The sequence below is a fragment of the Sinohyriopsis cumingii genome, unplaced genomic scaffold, assembly GCF_028554795.1.
Source record: "Sinohyriopsis cumingii isolate HCF-2022 unplaced genomic scaffold, ASM2855479v2 utg001246l, whole genome shotgun sequence".
In the NCBI taxonomy this organism is placed as follows: domain Eukaryota; kingdom Metazoa; phylum Mollusca; class Bivalvia; order Unionida; family Unionidae; genus Sinohyriopsis; species Sinohyriopsis cumingii.
Genome location: NW_028315975.1, coordinates 478,897 through 500,579, shown reverse-complemented (window position 1 = coordinate 500,579; position 21,683 = coordinate 478,897). Strand labels below are relative to the sequence as shown.

Here is a 21,683-nt window from a genome sequence, read left to right as displayed (position 1 = left end):
CACAAACACGATTCCCTAATGGAATGTTAACACATGAGCATTTTGTCTTAGCTTGCACAAACATGATTCCCTGATGGAATGTTATACACATGGTTACTGCTTTACCTTGGAGCATGATGATTCCCTAATGGAACATTATACACTTGGGTTCTGTCTTACCTCACACAATCATGATTCCTTGATGGAATGTTATACACCTGGGTTATGTTTTACATTGCAGAATCATGCTCCCCTGATAGACTGTTATATATTTGGGTACTGTCTTACCTTGCACTATCATGCTCCCCAAATGGTATGCTATACACCTGGTTACTGTTTTACCCTGCAGCATCATGATTCCCTAAAGGAACATTATACACACCTGAGCACTGTCTTACCTCTCACAAACATAATTCCCTGATGGAATGTTATACACCTGGGTTATGGTTTACCTTGCAGCATCATGATTCACAAATGGAACATTATACACCTGAGCACTGTCTTACCTTGCACAAACATGATTCCATGATGGAATGTTATACACCTGGTTACTGTTTTACCTTGCAGCATCATGATTCCATGATGGAATGTTATACACCTGGTTACTGTTTTACCTTGCAGCATCATGATTCCCTAATGGAACGATATACACCTGTGCACTCTTACCTCACATTATCATGATTCCCTGATGGAATGTTATAGACTTGGGTACTGTTTTACCTCGCATTATCATTATTCCCTAATGGAATGTTATACACCTGGGTATTGTCTCACCTCATAGTACCTTGATTCCCTAACTAAATACACCTTGGCAGTGAACCATTTACAATTATGTGATTGCAACAAACAACTCAAACAGCATTCAAAAAAGAAACAAGAGTGAATGGATAGAAGCTAGACACAGTAACAAGCTTCTAGTACTTAGGTGTTATCACCTCTAACGAAGGTTCAAAACCTGAGGTTCATTCCAGGATTGCATTGACAACAACTGCTCTGGTAGGCTGAAGTCTATTTGGAAAGTCAGCAAGCTCAAGCTTATGCACTCCGTCGTCATTTCCATATTCCTGCATGTGTGACATGGACCCTAACGGCATAACTAGAGAGAAGAATCCATTCCTTAGAGATGAGATGCTATCGAAGGATCCTGAAAATCTCATACTTAGATCACGTCTCTAATGAGGAGGTGCACATTAGAATCCAAGGTACAATTAGACCTTATGAAGATCTGTTCACCACTGTAAAGAAATGCAAACTAAGATGGTATGATCACGTCTCACACTCATCTGGCCTGTCAAAGACAATACTACATGGCACAGTTAGAGGGATGAGAAAATAAGGCAGACAGAAGAGAAGATAAGATAATATCAAAGAGTGGACAGGTTTGGACTTTGCAAAGTCCCAAAGAGCAGTGGAGAATGACAAAATGGAGAGGGATTTCCCAAAATCATCAGTGATGCACTTATGACAGTCAGTGAATGAATGAATGAATGAATGAATGACTTGTGTCAATTAAAACTGTTCTAAGTTCACACTCATTAATCCAATATTCTTTAAATAACTGCTATTAAACAAAAAGAAAACTAAAAATGTTGGATAGTGAAATCTTAGTTGATGCACGTAATGCCAAATGATCTGTTTGCAAATATTCAAGAGTTACGAACATTTTGTATCTCCTTTCAACACCTGTAACAAAAATGTGTTTCTGGAATTACATCAAAAACAGAGTTCCTCAGAAGAAATGACACTTAACTAAGTGAAAAGACCTTTTGGGAATTTAGGATAAGATCAATTTTTCTTTTAAACTGTTGAGTATTGTGACCATCTCTGATATATTTCAGCAATAACAAAATGTTCAAATCAGCTGCCACAACAAATATAAACAAATAAAAACAAGATTCCTTCAACAGGGAATATGCACTACAGAGAGAAATATGTGTGTGTGATTTAGATTTTTAAAGTAACTTTAACAATTTTAGTTAAATTGCTACGATATCTGCAGTGTGGCAGTTTATAATAATGTCTAGCACTGGGGCATCATATCGCAGACATGTGGTTTCATGTCCCATCCAGTCACATTATCCTTACCCCAGGTCAACCAGTCCTAATAATAACCTCTAAATGCTGAGTGCCAAACAAGGCAGATGTAAGTACCATTTAAAAAGTCTTTGGTAAGATCCGGATGGGGTTTGAACCTGCAACCCCACATCTGAGGTGGATGCGCTACACACTTTAGCCACCAGTGCGGTCCTGAGAATTTACATGAATATAAGATAAGACCATTTCTTCCTTTTCACTGCTGAATGTTGAAACCATCTCCTATATTCTACTGTGAGTGGGTGGGTGATATATGACACCCCCCCCCCCACAACCTGTTATGGTGTTTTAGTTAATATCACCTAGATGATGGCAATGGTGTTATTGCCTGGATCGAATAATTAATAGCATAAAAATATGAAATTCATGGATGGAATGGCATATCTCTGAGCAAAGATAAACAATATGACAACATGAGCCCCTGTATGTAAAGTATAACAATTTAATCAATGACCAAAATGAAATTGAACATGATCTTTGAATGATACACTTTCTCTTAGAAACAGTATTACAACATTCATGCAAATTGCAATTAGAAGTTTTATTATACTGATAAAACAATTTAATCATAGTATTGAGTGAATGAGTGAGCTAACTTAAATTGCCAGCATGTCAGGCATAACCTGTTCGCTTTAAATCCTATCTAAATCGCTCTTGGTGACAGTCCAGCATCCGTAAAATGGATGCAGTCTGTACTCCTTCCCACTGTAAAGGAAAGAAATGGAGCTATTTCTTTTCCATGTACTTTTCCGGAACTCACTCCCTTTTCTATGAAGCCAAATCTCTTATTCCTGTGTTCCTCAATTTCTTCCAGACTCTTGCTCCTTGGACAATTTTAATCAGATAAGACTTTTTACTGATTTTGGAGCCAGCTTCCCCTTCCATACTTGGACTGCCAAATTTTGCAAGGGAAATTACTTAAAACAATGAATTTCATCTAAGCTTAGCCAATCAAGATCAACTTTCTTGAACTGCCACAATTTTAACACTCCCATTGAAGTCAGAATATTTCTCTTTAGTCCACCTTTATTAACTCATTCAGCCTCAGCTCTGTTATCAGTATCTCTGCTGCTATGCCCCAGAAGCACTAGAAGCACTAAGTTATATCTAGCTGCTTGTGCCCCAGAGTTTTTATCTGTTTGAAAAATTTTGAAAACATTGTGCACAAGCATTTACTCTTATCTTAATTTCTCTTCTTATATCCAATTAAAATCCACAAAATTTTCTCAAATTATTCCAAATGAATTTGTCTACACAGTGATGTATTTTTTTTCCCTATCTGTCCAAGTCTTTCACAACTTATTTATAAACTATTTACAAAATTATGGTTGGGGGGTCCCAAGTAGCCAAGTGGTCTAAAATGCTCTCCGTTATGGATCACTGCCATCTCACCTCTGTCTGCGCTGGTTCGAGTCTCGGATTCAGCCAATGTGGTATGTGAGAAAGCTTGCCAGTAGCTTCCTGTGGGTTGGTGGTTCTTTCCGGGATTTTCCCCCCGAGTTTATCCTCCACTATTAATACTGGCTGCCATGTACAGCCTATCGTGTGCTGAAAAATGGCATTAAACCCCACAACAACAACAACAACAAAATTATGTGTAATGTTTATCTGCAAGAACTCATCATCATCTTCTGACAATTCAATCTCAGAAACTTCTATGTCCAAATCTAAATCTCGCAAAATATCCAACTGCCAAACATATCTTTCCTCAGCTTGCTCAATATTTTCAAGGTCAAACCCAAGAAACTCCTCATTTTTGCACTCAGCAAAAATCACTCTTACGTCCATCATTTAAGATTTTCATGAACAGAACATGTGTAGTGAAACTGCTCTCAAACAGTAACCCTTGGCTTCTGAACAAATGAAAGTAAAAACATTTCTGATTGGCTTAAAAAGTTGTTTAGTTCTTGGAAAAATACATTTGTAACCAATCAGAGACGTTGTATCTAACACACATTTATCACGACTGGATACGTTATTAGCCACTGAATGCATTAAACAAACCACGACTACAGGCAGGATTGGCCATTGAATGCAGAAACCGGATCACATCTACAGACGTGATTGGGGCCAAATGAGTTAATAACTGTTCCTGGACATTATCATTTTATGACACCAGTTTCAAATGGCCAAAGAGATCCCAAAATTAGTCTCTGGCTTGTCTCTACTATGTCATTTCCTCCACTTGACCTTATGTTAACATCTCTGTCAGACCATTGTCCTAGCAGGTCCTCATGCCAAAATTCACTCATGCCACAAACTGAGCAAAGATTAACCACTGCAAGCTAATATTTATTGCAAGCCTATCGCATACAACATTCTTCATGGTTACATTTCATGCTGACAACGACAAAATGTGCTGTTACAAAACATCTACAAAAAGTTTGCACCACTACGTCTGCAGCAATAAGATTTTCAAATTATGTGCAATGGCAGATATATTGGATGTGTGGCTAATATTTTTTGCAAGCCTACCACATACATCATTCTTAATGGTTACATATCAAAGTTGCACCACTACGTCTGTAGCGATAAGATTTTCAAATTAGGTGCTGTGGCAGACAAAATGGATATGTGGCAGACATATTGGATATCTGATTGGCACTACATGTATTCTCATTTAGTTGTTGTTGTAGGGTTTAATGCCATTTTTCAGCAAACGATAGGCTATACATATTCTCATTTAATAAGAAGACATTAATATAAGTCTTTTGGTGGAAACCCCATATCATAAAAATCATCCATTCTGGCGGAGAAGTGACCAAATGGTTTTCAAAACAGGAATCATGGTCGCCATACTGTACGCAAAACAAGCACTATTTCCCTTTAGTACCAGTTAGGTACCATAAGATGCATACTGGTGAAAACTTCACATTGATATAGCAATCTATTGGTAGAACTAGAGATAACAATATTTTTTTTTTTAAATGTGGCTGCCATGGTGGCCATGTTGTGGATTTGTCATTTTCATTCAGGAACAACTAGACACCGTAAGAATTCTTCTCAAGAGAACCCCATGCAAAAATGGCTTTCCATTTAAACGATGTAGCTAATTTAAGATTTTCAAGATGGTGTCATGCTGGGCATCAAACCGAAACCATATTAATTTTGGATCAGCAAAAGATTATAAGTCTTTAAGTAAAAACCCATTGCTGATATGACCATCAGAGAAAGTAGTGTTAATAAGATTTTCAAGCTGGCCACATGGCAGCCACGCTGCAATTCAGATCAGCAACATTTTCATTTAGAACCAACAAGACATAAAAAAAAACAGTATTAAAATGACTTCCCATTCAAAAGTATTAAAAAGATTTTCAAAATGCTGATCAGATTTTGTTTTCAACCACTTATCCTGGACAAGTGCTTTCAAAAAATTTATTTATCCCACCTTACTTTTCACTTGTGACAAAGTTGTAATCACTTGCAAAGATTTTATGAGGTGCATGCACTTTAAAAGAATTTAATTTTTTTGAAATATAAAAGAATTTAATTTTTTTAAATACTGGTTGATACTACACATTTGGCAACTTCAGGTATTATGTTTTTGCTGCCGGATTTTATTTCAACCTAATGCTTACCAATGATGATTTTAGTTTTCTACTGTCCATGTATCTTAGAATCTAAGTTAGATGCACCATCTCCTACTCTGATATGGTAGCATCAATACTTTGGGTTGATACTACACATTTGGCAACTTCAGGTATTATATGTTTTTGCTGCCGGATTTTATTTCAACCTAATGCTTACCAATGATGATTTTAGTTTTCTACTGTCCATGTATCTTAGAATCTAAGTTAGATGCACTATCTCCTACTCTGATATACTAGCATCAATACCTCCATCAGCAAGAATAGAAAGGAATTTATTAACTTCTTCTCTCAACATCTAATTGATTGAGAGAACAAAGTCTCTTGCCCTCATCACTGCTCTGGTGACCTAGTGGTTAGAGTGTCTGCCTCGGATGTGGGTGGTAGTGGGTTCAATCCCCAGCCAAGTCATATCAAAGACTTATAAAAAATGGTAATAATATCTGCCCCACTTGGCACTCAGCATTAAGAGGTTTGTGTTAGGACTGGTCGTCCTGGTGTTAGGATAATGTGACTGGGCGGGACATCATGCTATATGTCCCCAGAGCTAGACATCACTATAAACTGCCACAGCGCAGACATCGTAGGGGTATGACTAAAAAATTCTTAAAGCTACGTTCAAAATCCAAATCTCACATATGCATACCCTTGCCCTCAATCTGTTCTTCTAACTGTCATCAAATTCAACACCATTCTTCTTGCAATGCAGAGAGAAAATCATGGTTTTCATAACATAATTTGGTGTTGGCTATTTTAAAGTGGGCTCTTGGGCTCTCCTTTTTTTTTTTTCTCTTCCAATTCAATCTCATTTAGTTCTGAAAGGGCCTTTACAAGGGTAGTGTCAGCAACTCTAACTTTGCGTGTTTTCCACACATGCTGACTAATGTCATACATATACTGTGCTGCACATGCTGGCTAATGTCATACAAATACTGTGCTGCACATGCTGGCTACTGTTATGCATATACTGTCATGCCACATGCTTTATGAGGTTTTGAAATGTCATGCATATACTGTGTTGCTGTGTTGGCTGGTGTCATATATATACTGTGCTGCACATGCTGACTAGTGTCATGCACATACTGATCTGCACATGTTAACTAGTATCATATATATATTGTGCTGCACAGGTCTTGTAAGGTCTAGAAATGTCATCAGACTTGATTGGTTCAATCCTGAATTTGTCAGTTCCATTGACAATGGTTGAATTTCCATCCTGTGCCAGTTTTAGATATTGTTTACAATAACAGCAAAAATCTATTCTTCTACGTCAATAAATTCTAGCAAGGGATAAGAATGAACCCAATGCTGCTGAAATTTCTGTCATTTAGTTTTATCATATCTGACATTGTTTGCTGCCACAGAAACTGGTTTGTGTCTCCTTGGAAAAATAGTTACATTGCATTCAGTTGCAGTCTTACATTTTATCTCTCCACTTTTTCATGAATTTTCCTTTTTCTGAATCTTCCTTAGTACCAACATTGCGCAATTTAGCAAACTCTTTTTATCCACAAAGTAAATATCAGCTTGCTTGACAGCTACTTCTAAAGTGATTATGACATAATTCTGTCATTTAAATATGAACATAAGCAACTAATAAATTAGCGTTAACTGTTTCATTTCAAACACAACAATGCACACACAAATTAATTCTTTGTTTAATCAATTAAAAATTAAAGAATCATATCTGCCTTTCAATTAGTTCACACAACGAAATCTATACTAATGTCGATACAGATCCTTTCATTAATTTATTTACACTGACTCACTGGATCAAAGTTATCTGTTCATGTTCATCTGGTGATCAAACACGATAAACAAAGTTTGAAACAACAGGTAATGATTTTTTCAAAATTATAGAATTAAAAATGGAACATTTTCCCTGCATAATTTTCAAGTGTGTTGAATTTAAAAATGAATTTATCTTCATTATCTTTTAATATAAATTCACAGGAAGCATTCAAACACATGTATTGTCCACCATTTTTTAATGTTGGTCTTGGTGAATTTTTGCAAACTTGTGACCTCATTTTATTTCAAGCTGAAGTTTGTATATTTCTTACATATGGTCATATAGAAATGTTGGGTGAACATTACAGTCAGCTATAAGAATAAATAGACTTCAACTATGTTCCAGGTACTTATGAAGCCTTACTGTGCCCCCTCCCACCATGTTTGCATGAAATATCATATCCTAGAATAATACATATGTTGAAATTTTATGCTGCTCTTACAATGTAAAGCTTTATGCTTAATGTGTGTGTGCAGAATTCAAAATTTAACTCATCCTTATATCTTTTCAAATAAATTCACGGCGTGCATTCACAAACACATGCACCATCCACCATTTTAATAATGGTCTTCGGCCACTTTTTGCAAAATCTTAACCTCATAGTTCTCTGAAGCTGAAATCTGCATATTTTTACATATGGTAATATATAGGTGGGGTTTGTTTTAACATTCAGCTCTAATTAAGAAACTAACTTTTTCATTGTTTCGGTACTAGTTAAGCCTTTTTCTGATTTTTTCAAAACTCACCTTCACCTTCATTTTGGCATGAAATACCATAATGATGAGTCATACACAAGTTGAAATTATATTGTAGTCTTAAAACTAACTGCATAATCATTACAGTGTTCTTGTACAGATATATGCTGATCTGAAATCACAATTTAGTAAACAACAATTGCCACTTTAGAACTGAAATATGATAAGATAGTTCTGGTAAATTTTCATATCTTTAAAATTGATGACAAAAAAAAAATAAACAAATAAAAAATAACTTACATTGTATACTTCCACAATTTTACAAGGATGTCAATCACATGGACAAAATACCTGACGAATTCCACGTTCACTTTTTCATGTTGTACAGGTTTTCCACTGATTTAATACAGTACATCTGAATTTCTAGGGTGTCAAGTACATGTTACAACAATAACAATTTGGAATGTCACCTTTTTAAAATTATTTTTTGAATAATTCTGACCAATTTTGGGCTGTATTATACAGTTCATGATGTAGTATTAAACAGTGAAATCAGAGATTACGAGAAAGAACTGGCAATGAGTGTTCACGAAATATTTACGAATATTTTATTTTTAGTAACGTGATATGGCACAGGTCGATTGGTTGTTCTGTATGATGTCGATATTCAGAATAGATTGCTATACACATTAAATACCACGTATTTGTTTTCTTTTCATCAAAGTAATTTAAATTTTTACTTCAATTTGCCTTAACAAAACATGAAAATTTTAATGAAATAGGCCTACCAATGCCTCCAGATATCGCCCGTCACAAGACTAGCTTCGAAAATACATTACACACCAAGCATTGTAACATTGTACCCTCATTTTTTAATAAATTTAGTGTAATGAATGAAAACACGTTTGCATAACCTGCCTCTCTGGTATAATGTCTCCTCTGTCATTAAAAAAAAAAAAAGATTTGTGTGTTTTTGAACTAAATGAATGCCGTATTGACGCCTTGTTTACAGTTTACGTACCCACGTGACCGGAAGAGTTACTGTTGACCAATTTTTTTTTTCTCCGCAAATATTCTCAAACAATGTAGCTTTATTTTGTAAAATGATAGCCAAAGTATTTAGAAAGTAATCATAGATCAGCGTATATTCGTTTATTTAGTTTTGCTGCATTTTCAAAAAATATGTTGAATATGTTGTACAAAAGGCCCAATGACATTGAGGCTAAATATAGACAGTTGACCTTTAAACCATGAATACATTCGGATGTAATAATGTCGGCTTTTTACATACGAAAGCGCAGACAGTACTAGGGCAAATGAACTTGCCATTTCGAGAAAATTTAAATATTGGTCGCAAGAGCCGTCTAGCGTCGTCTCCCGTTTGATAGACAAAACCGCTTAAAACTGTGACAACTAATCAAACTGGATTTATTTGGCGTGTTTTAATTTGTTAATAATTTGGTCACTTAACCGAAAATGCAGTCAAGCATACTAAATCTGCATAAGAAGCTATTGTGACCTAAAGCCAGATTTTCTGCCTAATTATTTCTTTTGCTTTAACGGGAAGGTGTCTGGGCTCCAGATGCAATACCCACTTGGTATGCACCTGCATCCAACGGGGCAAGGGAGGGGCGGTAATGTACCACTTTTGAAAATATACCCTGTAACTGGAGATACCATGGGTCTTCCGGTAAAGGGAGAAAAAGACCCAAAAAAAAAAAAACAGAATTCCTCCACTTCATCCAAATGAGAGCATCTGATGGGCCTCAGTCGAGCTGTTTCTACCTAGAACTCATTGGAGTCGGTGAGGATAGAAATCGCACCATCATCAAAAACACCACAAGCAGGAGAGTGGCTTTGCATCACTATGTCATTCTGGTAAAATGATATAGGAGCACAATGCAGCATACCTGTACTTGTTTTTCATCTGAGAAGGGATTCTAATGTGCTGTAGTAACTCCAGGATGAAGGAAAGACCGCTTATCTTTCTAAATGATGCTAAGCCTCCAGCCTACTTAGTGGATGCGAACTGATGAGGAGGTGTTGGCGGGAATGAGTCGCGGAATTAACTAGACTCTGGGTGCTGGGTACAGTAGACCAAGTGAGAATAAGAGACCAACTACCCTGAGATGAAGGGCCCCTCTATATGAATCTCTGGAGTCAAGCTCATTCCAGACTTCATTGGTCCATCTTATGCAAAAGGTACAATTATTCTTATGTGTGCACTTAGAACAATGTGAGGCAGTCAGAAGAACAAAACAATAAAACACTGAATTATTTGTAGTAGATGGCTAACATGGCAGCCATATTGTACATCTGATTTAGGGCCTTGTATATTATAAGAATTTTTTTTTTTTTTTGTGAAGACCCCCATGTCAATTCGACTATCCATTCAGAAGTATTACTATAAATAGGTTTTAAGATACATATCACAGTCGAAATAACTAACCAGCCTGATCTTTGCTGACACTCAACAAATCAGATGAACCGCCTTCAAAAAGGCCAGAAAAATTCCGTTTAATCACAAATAAAGTACTGAATTTCAACATAAGTTGCAATACTTGCCTTAAAATGGAAAAATCAAAAATCGTTAAAGCACTTATGCAAACCTCATGTATATTTACCAAACGTAACGGTGTTTATTTACTCACCAGTCATTTATGTGTCAAATAGTTTATTTACTCACCTGTCATTTATGTGGCAAATATTACGTGCGTGAGACCAAGTAGGAATTTCAAGTGAAAATAAAGGATCGCCTCTGGGGCATCAGCAAAAAGGATACCTGATTTTATTTTCAAATCTAACGGTGCTCAATTTCAGTTAATAGAAACTATTTCGTCCGACTCTCGATTTTTTTTTAGCAGCATTATCGAGCTTATAAATAGATGATATTATGGATACACTACCATCGCGCTCCACCAATCTGATAGGGGTCAACATCTTAAAATATGAATCCAGTCATTATATTTTAATTCTTAATTCTTTTTCTCCCATTAAAACCTATTTATTAGGACCAAGAGGAACAGTCATGTCACGGCCATATTGCACATCTGATTGGCGCCACTTCTGGGCCAAAACATCACAAGAAGTCTTTTAGTGAAAACCCAATGTTGATATGACCATCCATTTAGAAAAACTTAATGATAACAAGATCTTCATATTAGACATCAGTCCGACACCATTTTCAAGCGAAACCAACTGCCATGTCACTGATGACTCCGTTCAAGAGGCGTAGCAATCATGATGCCGGCTGTGCCCGCTATACTTTGGCAGGTCGGTTCCACGGTATATGGAGAACTCTCCCTGGGAGAACTCGACCCATCTTATCTGGAGTGGTTGAAGAAATCGCCCCAAATGGTTGGAGAAGTCATCCCAAAACTTATCACCTAGAAAACCTATTTAATATTAAGCTTTGAAATAAATAACTTATTTACATGATAGAAATGTGTACTTTAGAACAACACTGTTAACAACAAAGATGTCACCAGATGGTGGTTGCCACTTTGAATTGTTCAATTACCTAATTGAGATTATAATTCATCGTGATTAACATTCGCACTGAAATTCAAATATACCACCCCACACACGTCGTTTTCCATTGCAGGTGTTTACTTAAGCCCTGTGTGTGTCGGACTATTATTACCAATCATTATGGAATCGCTGTTTGCTGATGTTGATGCTGTTTAGTATTGCCACCATTGTCAGGCGTTATAGCATACTTGTTTGTCTGAAAGTTACCAAACACGAGATGATATTGTCATCTGTGTGTTGTCCAAGATGTAAGAAATTCATGCAGCCCCGTTTGTTACATCATATAACAGATTATTTTATAGCTTCCTACTTTTCCTCATAACTTCTGTTTCCATCCATCAAAAGCAGACTGTAACTGTTTATTTAACTATTTATTTTCAATGACTGACATTATTTTCAATGGAATTTAATCTTTGCCTCTTATTTTAGTAATATCTAAATTATATCAGCAAGTACTCTTTTTAATAGTTACAAAAGTGGGTTAGAATAACTGAAATACGTCTTGATTATCTGATGGATTCACTCCGTCTGTTCTAAAGTATATGTCGCACCTGTATCCTAATTCTATGTTATTATGTTTTTCATTCCAATGTAACGGTACAGATGTGTGTATGTGTTTTGGATATCTAACGTAGCTTCAACAATCTTTCAGTCATATCGCTACGATGTCTGCCGTGTGGCAGTTTATAGTGGTGTCTAGCACTGGGGCATCATGCCGCAGACATGTCGACCAGTCCTAACACTAACCTCTTAATGCTGAGCGCCAAGCGAAGCAGCTGTTAGTACCATTTTTTTAAGTCTTTGGTATGACTCGGCTGGGGATCGAACCCACGACCTCCCGCGTTCGAGGCGGGCGCTTTAACCACAAGGCCACCGGAGCGGTAGTACAAATGTCATCATAGCAAAGTGTATATTCCTTTTTGATCATTTGGTACATTTCGGTAAGTTCAAAGATATATGCAGTGATATCAAAGCCATTGTCAATAAATAATTTGTGTTAAAAGACGAACGGACGACGGCAGAAATGCATCACGTAAGTTCTTCTGGTATGTGACCAATATAACTAACTATCCATACCATGACAAAAGTTGTTATTATTATTAGTATTATTATTATTATTTACATAACATGAAAAAAGCAAGAGTAAACAAATCACACAATTTTGTTCACTTAAGGTATAAATGAACTTAACAAATAAAATAATTATCTTTAATTGTCATGTTGTTTCGTATCGTGATATGGAGGTTCTGGCGTAATATATTGCAGTGTCATAACAATATCAATATTTGCAATAAGTATCACTCTAAAATTAGGCTTTCATTCCCAATGAAACCAAACTTACAAATAAGCATACCAACACAAGAAAACTATTAATGTATACCCTCGTCTTCCCAAAGCAAACTCAATTCCAAATATTAGGTTCCATTCTATCAATAGTTCTGAAAGATGTGTACATACTTACCAACCACTTAATTATCCAATTTGGCAGATCAACCATCTTCTCCATGTCAGCTTCGCGAAGACCAACAACACAGCACAAAAAGTTTTCAATACAAGTTTTCTAAGAGAACATAAACATCAAAAACGTCTCACAATGAAGTCATTGGAATAAATTCTACAAATTGTAATTGCATAAGATAGTTCCCGAATGACGTCATCAACCGCCATATCTGTAGTCAGCTGGCATATTTACCGTTGACTTTATATGGTGTTTGCAAGTTGAAATAAATCCACTGAATCTGAAGATACTTTTACGAAAATTACATACATAAACAGAACGCAAATCAGGCTTTCTGTTAGTTTCTATATTTGAGATTTATAAGTTGACTTTGCTTCAATGCGCCTTGTAAAAATGGTAAATTTTGGCGATCGCATAAAGGAGAAATTGCCAGGTTACCATTCGTTTCGGTAAAATGGGTAGAACATCGTCTGCTGGTAAGCATCCATATGAATAACCCTGGTGGGTTATTGTTTCAGTTCCAGTGTCAAGCAATTAAATAGTTATTTTCACAGCTAATTAAAATGACATTGAAGTTGCGACTGTGATAGCGTGTCCTCTCAGCAAACATTAGTCGACGAATCAGCTCACTTCCTGTGCTGATACTCAACGGGGGGGGGGGGGGGAGGGGGCTATTTAAAGGACAAAGCTAACGAGGGTTCTGTACCAAATCTGTTCTCACTTTCTCAACTTCTTCTTAACAAAGGCATCCCTCGTGATTTATTTGCTCAGCTATCAAACTATCAGCATCCCTAATTAGCTTTTCCCTAGTAGCTAAAGGGGCAGGCCCATACTGGTACAACGTACAAGCGAATGTTTAAATTTATATTGGTCAAATTTTTACACAGAAAAGAAGAATGCAACCATAAAATGTCGGTTGTATACTGCACCTAGTTAGTCACACCTGTCTTTTAATTTTTATAATAAATAATTCCTCGGATAGTTTATATCCAGTGTTTGGCAACAAGCCCTTGCTTGGAGTAAATGTATATTACATAACATATAAAGAACCTCACATATTTCACCGAAGTTCATGATTTCGAATACGAGTATATCATATACACAGACTTAAAACTATATGGTGTAAATAATACTGGCTACATCTTGCTCCACCGATCTATTTTAAAAACGAAAAACATCATGGATATGAACAAATTCAAAAAACTTGCCCATTTCATTTACAGATTTATAATTTCTAACTGCGCTGTCTCCTATCAATTCCTAAAACTGTCACCTTTGCGGTGTGAACCTCGTTCATGCTTGCGCGGGCGAGTGTTTTGATTTGTATATTGTGCTCCATAAACTCCTGATAATTCCGTCAATTTCTTTCATATGTAAGAGCATTTAACTTCCATGGCAATAATATAATTAGACATTAGATACATTGGATGCTGACGATAAAGTGTTTACCTGTAATGTCTGTTTATCTCTTGCATCCACCCCTCCAATGAAAATAGTCTCTCTCTCTCTCTCTCTCTCTCTCTCTCTCTCTCTCTCTCCTGCATTAGGAAAATGACTGAGCTCTGCAGGTCGTTAACACTGAAAAAGTACTTTGGGTCTAAGATGACAATGTTAGGGACCGCTTGGTGACAGCCAAGACAGAAATTATAAAATCAATGGATGAAATGACTATGTATTGTACATTTTTTTTAAATATCCTTGATGCTTTTCGTTTTTAAAAATCGGCGGGGATGGGTGGATCGGCGGGAGTAGAGAGTACACGTTTCCGGGGGTAGCAAGTTGAAATTAGAAGTGTTTAACTAAGTGACAACAGGAGATATATTCAGTATGAATGTTGATGCAAGTATTTAAACTAAATATCTCGACAGATTTCATATTGTCCATGTTTAAATGTCTTTTCTAAATGGTGAAGATCAAATGTATCGCTGTGACCTTTATATTCTGGGCATTTTGTAAGAATGTGCCATTCAGATTGTTCTAGTGTACAACTACAACGTTAGACACATCACTCGATAATTTTATTATGGGCGGTGATGGGTCTTACAGCCTAAATAACGGCGCTGTGTAGCGTGTTTTGATGTCGATTAACAGTATAACGACGCTTTCCTACAACGTAAAGTTATAATGTTTTTGTCACACTTTACTTACCCTGATGTCTCTTCTCTAATAAATTCAAATTCTCAAAACAAAATTGATCTTTTTTCAAGTTTCGTTGGCCTACATTTCAGCTGGCTGGAAAGCGATGAAAGCCGGGAATGCTGAAATCGGGCTAAGTTGAAATATCATTCTTTAGCGAAATGAATAAAAAAATATATTATGCCTATTGGAACTGTAAATCAACGTTTCCTTTCATTCAAGAAACATATCCGCCACGTGAATCTACTTAAACATACTTCGGCATACCTCGACCACCGTCGCGTTGCAACAAATTCAAATGAATGTCAACGGAACATGAAAATGCGTCCATTTGCAAGTGTCATATTTTCATTCCACCAGGATAAAAACAGCACAGTAAGTATATTAATTACACATATATTAGTGGGAGAGTGTCAATATATGCTGCCAAATGTGTGAGATATTCATGAAAACTTTGAGTACTCGTTCCGATGTCAACGACATCGGAATACACTATACAAGGCCGTTATTTGGATAGTAAGACATAGCACTAACCAACATGTGCTATGTCTTACATTGTAGGACTATTGTGTAACAACAAGCACATAACCGTTGCGGTCATGGAATGTTTGTGTAACGAACACTAAGCTCTTTGGACAATTTTGTGCCAAGATAAACATTGTAATAATGTTAATCTGTTAGAGCAATTAGTAATCCCTACATAGATGTTACGCAATCTTGGATACCAAAATACATCAAAGGGAAGGAATCCTTTGTTCGTAGCTTAGATGATGGCGGATGCGTAGTACGGATTCTTGTACATCGGGTACTGGGAATCTTGACGGGCAAACAATAAATTCAACGGATGGAACCGAACTAATCTGATCGATCAATTCAATATAAACGTAATGAACGCCCTAACTGAGGCAGGTAAAATAATTATACCCAGAACAGGAGGGCAACAACGTAAACCCACTGTCCCATGGTGGAACGAAGAATGTAAAGTAGTTGAAAAAAAACTATTTTTTTAAAAAAACAGTCACTTAATCGATTTAAACAGGCAGGGAACTCTAGTGCCTTTAGGATTTACAAACGTAGGGAAAAAGAAATGAAAACAATAATCCAAAATGCAAAAGAAAAATTCTGACAAGCCTTCTGCTCTAGCATAAACTTCAAAACCAACGCTAAACAGGTATGGGACAGCAATAATGGGGAAAACAAGCAACCAACTCCGAAACTGACTGGAAATCTAACCAACAAAGAAAAGGCAAACTGCTTGGCATCACACTTTACAAGCATGAGTAGCAACTCCAACCATGTCCAAAAATTACAAGAGCACCACCAAAATGTAGAACAAAAGTATCCAAACCTCTTCTCCGACCTAGGATCCAAACAATCTAAATTAAATGAGGACTTCAGAATAGCAGAATGGATAGCTGCACTTGCTAAGAAAAAGGCAACCTCACCCGGAGAAGACCAAATTGTCTATGAAATATACAAACAAATCCCGGACAACATAACCGAAATCATACTAGATCTACTTAATAACAGCTGGCAGAAGGGCCAACTACCCAAAAGTTGGAAAAAAGCTATCGTCATTCCAATACCCAAACCTGGCAAAAATCCAAATAACTGGGGATGGGGTAACAAACTAAATGTAAGGAACAACAAGACCAGATGTCTTTGTCATGTCTTAGCGATCCGAGTATTCGGCAAGGATATTTGTATCATCAAAATAGATTTAGCCTGAAAATAACATTACATAAAGAACTGTATCCACAAGCTAGAACAGAGGTGGGCAAACTTTCCAGTGCAAGTACAGCATACACAGATTTACACCTTCTCGCGGGCTGCATAGTTCATTAAGTAAAATAATTAATATTTAAAATAGCAAAAACAAAAGGTTTTTCTAAATAACATCATAATTAATTTTCAGTTGTTAATATGTTGTTAATATTTGAAAACTTAAACTTCAAAAGAAGCACATTTATTTGATAAACAGAGTAACATGAACAGTCGGTGCGAATGATGACTTGTTCCTAGGCCGCATGAAAACCCTTGGCGGGCCGCATGTGGCCCGCGGGCCGTAGCTTGCCCTCCCCTAAGCTAGAATCAAAACAAAAAAAGTCCAACCCCTACCAAAACTAGTAGACAGGCTAACAAACTTAAAATTAGGGAAGAAATAAAAACACATGTTTTTGACAAGTCTAAGCGACCCTAGTATTCGGCAAAGATAGCTGTCTTATCAAAACAGATTTAGCCTGAAAATAAAATAACATCACATAAATAAAACAAAATAGGAACAATTATTATAACTAATAGACCGGATAATAAACTTAAAATTAGGGAATAAATAAGATCAGATGTCTTTGACATGTCCTAGAGACCCGAGTATTCGGCAAATATGTCTGTCTTAATCAAACAGACTTAGCATGAAAATAAAATAACAACATACTAATAACTTCATCCAAAAACTAGGAAAATAAATAAAACATAAAGATAAATCAACAAGTACTTAGGCCAATCCTAAACCCGCCCAACCCTAAACCCACACAGATAGAAACAAAGAAACTGCAATAACCCTTAATCTCAAATTTTAAAAAAAAAAACTTTTCTTTTATTTTTTCTCTTTTTTTAAAAATAATGTATTAATTATTTTTCTAATGTGTGTGTGATTTGGACTTTTAACGTAGCTTTAACAAATTTTCAGTCATATCGCTACGATGTCTGCAGCGTGACAGTTTAACGGGATGTCTTTAGAACACAAATATTCCCATTTATTGTGACATCTTAAATTTTGTTTTCAAAATTCATATCTACGATGTCTTTTGCATTTACAAACAACTCCGCCCCTCATACGGAGAAATATGAAACTCAATCTAATTCTAAATCTGTACACGTGTCTGTGAATTCGTTAATGCACCTATTTTTATAAATTTTATTTTGTTTTAGTCCCGACAATAATGCAAACATGCCTAATGTTTCTACTGAGGCATACAAACATTTATCCGATCCATCTAATATGAACGATGTGTCATTATCATGTTCAGCCAGTTTATTTTCATATCCATTTAATAGCATTACATTCCGAACCATAATTAGTAAAATTTCTGCTACTAATAAAAACAAATAAGAGAGTCCTTTGACAACAACCACATTATATATATATATATATATATATATATATATATATATATATATATATATATATATATATATATATATAAGCTTTAACCATTTTTCAGCCATATCGCTACAATATATATATATATATATATATATATATATATATATATATATATATATATATATATATATATATATATATATAAGCTTTAACCATTTTTCAGCCATATCGCTACAATATCTGTAGTGTGGCAGTTTTTAGTGATGTCTAGCACTGGGGCATCATGCCGCAGACATGAAGCATGATGTCCCACCCAGTCACATTATCCTGACATCAGGCCGACCAGTCCTAACACTAACCTCTTAATGCTGAGCGCCAAGCGAGGCATCTGTTAGTACCATTACTGCAAGTCTTTGTTATGATTCGGCCGGGGATCTAACCCACAACCTCCCGCATCCGAGCCTGACGGTCTGACCACTAGGCCACCAGAGCGGTAGGCTTAGCAAACGTGACAATTATAAAACTTGGAAAGTCCAGCATGGTTCTATATTTAGCGTGTATTTATAGAACTGGTGTCTATGGGAATCCTATGTTAAAAACCAAGGTATGCAGATTAATGGGTCAAACGTTGGAATATTCTGTGTAAGTAGTTATTTGTTGCCTAGCATAAGAAACAGGTAGGTTCAATAAATTTGATTGTTTTGTTTCATATTTATGAAAATATGCAAATATTGCATCAAAAGAAAAAATAAATACTTTTATGAAATTTTTTTCTTTGTCATTATACGCATGGAGGGGGAAGGGGGGGGGGTAACCCAAATGCATACGCTTGCGTATCTGGAGTCTACTGATAATGTACGTACGCGTAGGAAGCGGGGTGTGTGTGAAACCTAGATAACAATCTGTCTAATACGTAACCTGACCGACTGGGTTCAGTCGGCGTTTGAATTTTAGCGGACACTAGACAAAGTGTTTAAAGTTACGCAGCTTTTGTCTTTGATGCAGACAAACATTCAAGGTCGGTGGACTATCTGTTTATTAAACACGATTAATATTATTAATCCTTTATGGTTTCTGCGTGGATTAAATATAGGCTGTTCTACAGAATTGGGGGGGGGGGCGTCAAGCGTACGAACGCTGGTGAGGGTGTTAAAAAAAATACGCATGTGTATAGGGAAGGGTCAAGCTTTGCCGGATTTTTGCGTACGTACAAAATGGATGGCCCCTAAAAAAAATTACATTACTTTGACATGTAATGAAATTAAAAATAAAGATTTTATAACTTACAAACAATTAAATTAAATAAATTATACGTAACAATTACGACAAAATAAATAAATAAAATTTGTAACAAATATATAAACAGCTCTATAAAAATGAAAAATGGAAATGCTTAATACCGTGAATACCAAAGACGAAGGGGCTTTTGTCTTCCCCCAAGGAGCTTTTGTCCTACCTCTGTCGTGGGGCTTTTGACCTGGAATCTAATTTAGGGCAAAAACTGGCTTTTATTGTTTCAGTAGCATCCATTTTAGTGAAGAATGATTTTTACTGTTCCGGCAGCATAAAATATATTTAAGAAGTGCAGTATCACACGGGGGGGGGGGGGGCGGGATATAACGGTCTTTTACAGGCTATCTTCTAGACACAGATAACTCAAAATAAGGTCTTTATAACTGCAACGTAAATAGCTAACCTAGAGTCTCAAACTACACGCAGTTAAATTGACACGGTGAAAATGACGCCTGTCAACAGAAGGCTGTTAACAGATACAGTTCTACAGGCAAACCGTCGAATCAGATTTATAGAAAACTGGGTCAAGTCGTAGGTGTAAAGTTTCTATTTATATGCTAACAGGGGACATTTTACACTGATACTATCAGTAATGAAAATGTATTTCTCTTAAGTATTTCAATGGAAACGATTGGAATGATTGAAAGTGTATAGGATTACGGAAATGCAACACAGCATCTGGCCCGCCAAGACCATAATATCGGTACCATTTTCATTTAGGGCCAAATATACATCACAGCAAGTTATTTTGGTGGAAACCCATGTCAAGATGGTTTTCTGTTAATGTGTGTGTGTGTGTGTGTGTGAGTTGGATTTTTAAAGTAGCTTTAACAATTTTTCAGTCATATCTCTACGATGTCTGCAGTGTGACAGTTTATAGGGATGTCTAGCACTGGGGCATCATGCCGCAGACATGTAGCATGATGTCCCATCCAGTCACATTATCCTGATAACCAGGCCGACAAGTCCTAACACTAACCACTTAATGGGTTTTCTGTTAATGAGTAGCAAGATTTTCAAGACGGCTAGTGTGGCGGCCATATTGGATGTAAAATCGGTAGAATGTTCATATAGGATTAACTAGAGATCACAATAATAAAAATTTAAATGAAAACACCATGATATGACCACCCATTCAGAAGAAGTAGCAATATCAGGATTTTGTTGTTGTTGTTGTGGGGTTTAACGCCATTTTTCAGCACACGATAGGCTATATATGGCGGCCAGTATTAATGGTGGAGGAAGAACCCAGGAAACCCCCAGAAAGAACCACCGACACACGAGAAGCTACTGGCAAGCTTTCTCACATACCCACATTGGCCGAATCCGAGATCAGGATTTTGAGGACGGCTACTGTAGCGGCCATAATGAATGTCATAGCGGAACAATTTTCAATTTGTACCAACTAGAACTTGGCAATCCACCATGTAGATTTGGAGAAGCAGCGATAACAAACAAACTTTAACGAACGGACAGACGAATGTAAACAAACCATCCCAAAACTTCTTCTGTGTCTATAAACACTATAGCTAATAAAGAGCTTTAATAAGCCACAGAAGAATTAACACCCTCTCCTTCCCTCTGACTCAGGTTCTGAATATCCCAGTAGGAATCGGACTCTTAACACATTAACCCCTAGCGACGACTTAACGGAGCAGGAGGTAGTAGCCTACTGCCGAGCTCTGTAGCGTCTTGGTCATGCAAGATACACTAAAGTGGGTGGTATTATAGAAAGGCATACAGATGTAACTCTACAATGATATCAAATAATCTGGAATATCTAGTTGCACTACAAAATACAATTTTTTTTTATTTAACAAAAACCTCATTTTTTGCACCCGACTTTTTTTTACCCAAAACAGAATCTAATTTTGTGTCCGGATTTTAGACTTTTTGGTCTTAGATCTAAGGCAAACCGGTATGAACTGCAAAGAGGCAGATGAGCCTTTGCAAAAAGTAGGATAACATGGGCATTTGAAATAAAGAGTGGTCTCGATACAAAAATAATGGC

General features: G+C 36.4%; 1 protein-coding gene across 2 annotated transcripts in view; it reads right to left on the bottom strand.

Annotated features, from left to right (window-relative positions):
* LOC149772695 (uncharacterized) overlaps nt 1-21,683 on the bottom strand; it is an 85,173-nt gene that overhangs the window by 20,498 nt on the left and 42,992 nt on the right. The window contains exon 1 of one of the 2 annotated variants that reach the window (XM_089947479.1): nt 8,448-13,706. The exons of the other annotated variant lie outside the window; for it this stretch is intronic. The gene's annotated coding sequence lies outside the window, so the exon portion shown is untranslated. Of the gene's footprint in view, nt 1-8,447; nt 13,707-21,683 lie in introns of those variants that run through there. 2 annotated transcript variants of the gene reach the window in all.